This window comes from Triticum aestivum, chromosome 7A, assembly GCF_018294505.1.
Source record: "Triticum aestivum cultivar Chinese Spring chromosome 7A, IWGSC CS RefSeq v2.1, whole genome shotgun sequence".
Classification (NCBI taxonomy): domain Eukaryota; kingdom Viridiplantae; phylum Streptophyta; class Magnoliopsida; order Poales; family Poaceae; genus Triticum; species Triticum aestivum.
In genome coordinates this window covers 62570452-62573536 of record NC_057812.1, presented here as the reverse complement: position 1 = coordinate 62573536, position 3085 = coordinate 62570452, and the positions used below count along the sequence as shown (strand labels likewise).

Below are 3085 nucleotides of genomic sequence, written 5' to 3'. Positions count from 1 at the left end.
GCCATGGTGCTGCTGCCACCGGGCTCAGCAGGGAGGGCCCAGCGTCGCGCCCACGCGCAGCAGCTGAACCTGCCGCCATCCACCGGGCTTAGAAGGGAGGGCCCGGCGTCGCGCCCCCGCGCAGCCGCTTCCTCGCACCGGCCCCGACGCAGCCGCCCCTGCCGGACGCCGGCGTGGGACGTGGAGGCGTAGAACCCCACCAGCGCGGCCTTGGCGGGCGGCCAGGTCGAGCGGCACGTCGAGGAGCAGGGTGGCTGTGTCGTTGACGGGTGGGTCGCCGGCGGCCGTGTCGTGGGCGTAGACCGAGAGGCGGTGCGCGGGGGCGTCGTACTCGATCCGCACGGCGACCTGGCTGGTGTCGGCGGCGGGCGACGACCGGTTGGGCGTGATGGTGACGTTCAGGCCGACGCTCGGCGGCGGTCGCGGCCCGTACGAGCTCACCGAGCCGACCTCAACGTCGGCGAGGCCGTTGGTGGCGTTCGGCGCGGAGGCAGCGAGCACGACCGAGCCGCTTCGAGTCTGTGGAGGGCGACGCCGCAGAAGACGATCTCGCGGAGGCGGGCCGCGAGGCCGCGCCACCGACGCGAGATGAGGCCGGTGTGCGCGGCGGCCCGGGCGCAGCGGAGGCGGGCGGGGACGAGGAGGAGCAGGTCGTCGGGGACAGCCCTGATGCGGTCCGGTCGTCACAGCCGGGTGGAAGGCCGGCGAAACTCCATTGACGCCCCAGATCTCGGGGATAGGCGAGGCGACCGGCGTCCGCTCTCCTGTGAAGTTGGCTTTGACACCACGTCAGTGCTGACAGATGAGCCCCGCCTGTTATAAACACGTTTAAATCGTCTAAACTGGTCATTATCTGAAATTGGTAGTTTTTAGTCACGAAATTAGAAAATTTTGGTAGTTTTTAGTCATTTTTTTAAACTGGTAGTTTTGTGGGACGCAAACCCCTAAAATGGTAGTTTTTTGTCAAACACTCCCTGATCTAGACATCTTCTAAGGAGGTTCTCCATGGTTTCTTGAGCAACGATCCTTAAATAGTTGAATTCATGTTGAGCAATGACTAATGGAATGGCAGGTGGGTAATTTTCATTAAATGTATGCCGTCACAGCGGTGGTAGCAAGTGTCGAGCGGCTGCATGTGGCTGTGGAAAATACACTGCGCTAAAAACAAAGTAATCTTAGGCTCCGTTTGATTCATGTTTTGGACCTGATTTTCTGCTGCAGTTTCATACCACAATTGCGTGCTAATTCAACAGGAGACTAGATTGATAGTGGCAGAGGGCTGTAAGCAATGGTGGACACTTGGGAAATCGGCAGGCCTAGTTATGATCACTGCAAACATATTTTTTTCAGGCAACTTGCAAATAACTTGTCGCGTACAAAAACTCGTGCAGGCCTGAACTCGTGGCGTGTGTTTAGGCTGTGAATGATGAATCAATCAACACATTTTCAGCAGTTATGCTAAGTCAGTATATATCTACACGAAATGTTCAACTCAATCCACAAACATAACTCAGAAGTCAGAACCTTCAGCTACCAAATTAATGTGCTCCCTGTTCTTCACAATGTCGAAGCAGTAGCACTCGTGGAGCCTGACAACGCCAGCGACGCCTGCAACGTCATCCTCCCGTTCGGGGAACCGCTCTGTGCGGCCCCCGTTGATGACGATCGTGCCAGCACTGCCGACGAGCATGCCGCGGCTGCCGCACTGGATGGCCCCAGCCCGAGGTGCTCACCCCACTCGAGCCCCTTGCTGCCTCCTGCAGCCGGCTTGCCAACGTAAGACGTGATGGCGGCCGCGAGCGCTGTGTGGAAGCCCGGGTCTGACGTGATCGCCTTGGCGATCGTGTCAGTGAGCACGGTCGGCGTCGTGCTGCCGCCGCTCACGGGAGCCACCCTCTGCTGCACCCACTACCAGAATAATAGCCGCTGCCGACGGCTTTTTCTATGCCGACGACCCTCGTCGGCATAGATGGTGGTATGCCGATGGCCTTGGAAAGGCCGTAGGCATACTAAAGCCGTCGGCAAACCTCCATCTATGCCGACGCGGGTCGTCGGCGTAGGAGGGCTGTTGGCGTATCTTCCACGATGCTGACGTGGGCCGTCGGCATAGAGACGCCGTCGGCATGCAGGTGGGTCCGTCGACCAAGGTACAGACGGAGGGTTGACACCGTCACCACTACGCCGACGGCCCTAACGGAGGCCGTCGGCATAGCTTGTACACTTTTTTTATTCCGCAAAAAACCACGTGAGCCCTCTATGCCGACGGCCATGCCGTCGGCGTATATATTATATGTTTCTCGTTTTGCTTTTTTAAACTTTAGATTTGATTAATTTAAATCTAATTTATATAAACTTAAACATACACAAATTATATATGGATTTTAGTCAGAATTTTCGAGAGATTATGATATATATATATATATATATATATATATATATATATATATTGTTACTATTCATCACTCAGATGTAGAATAAGTTATTCTTCACCCGAGGTAATCTTACGATTATTTCATAATTAAATTATGTTTGAAATTCAAATAGTTACATTCTTATTGATTCATTATATAAAATTTGACATAAGAAAATAAAAATATAGGTCATAAGACAGGAAAATTTGTCGTTTATGTGTATTTTACACTATATTTTTACGTTTGTAATTTTACATAACGTAAAATATTTTTACGGTGATTATATATTTTCTTACCGTCCCTTTTTGCATCGGAAATAAAACAAAATTTACGGAACGTAAAATTACGGTGCATTGATGGTAAAATAGAGGGGAGTGAAAAATAAATATTCCTCGCTTAGGGTGACGAATAGCATGATCCAACGGAGGGATTAAAAAAATACGACTGTATGTGTCCTGGACAAAAAAACAAATAGTTCAGTATATATTTATGTCGCAGTGAGCTGAAATGCTTATTGTTTTTGTCGAGGACACACAGATGCATATTTTGACAATCCCTCCGTTGGATCATCTTATTACATTAGAGAGATGCTCCCATATTTATTTCATATTTTTTGATAACTTTTGAACCGTTAAAAGTTTAGGGACACTTAACTAGTTCTGTGGCAAGCTATG

The 3085-nt window shown here is 50.9% G+C and overlaps 1 pseudogene; it reads right to left on the bottom strand.

The window, feature by feature from the left end:
- Nucleotides 1–776: 776 nt before the first annotated feature.
- Nucleotides 777–3085, bottom strand: part of LOC123148976 (probable WRKY transcription factor 61) — a 10015-nt pseudogene continuing 7706 nt past the window's right edge.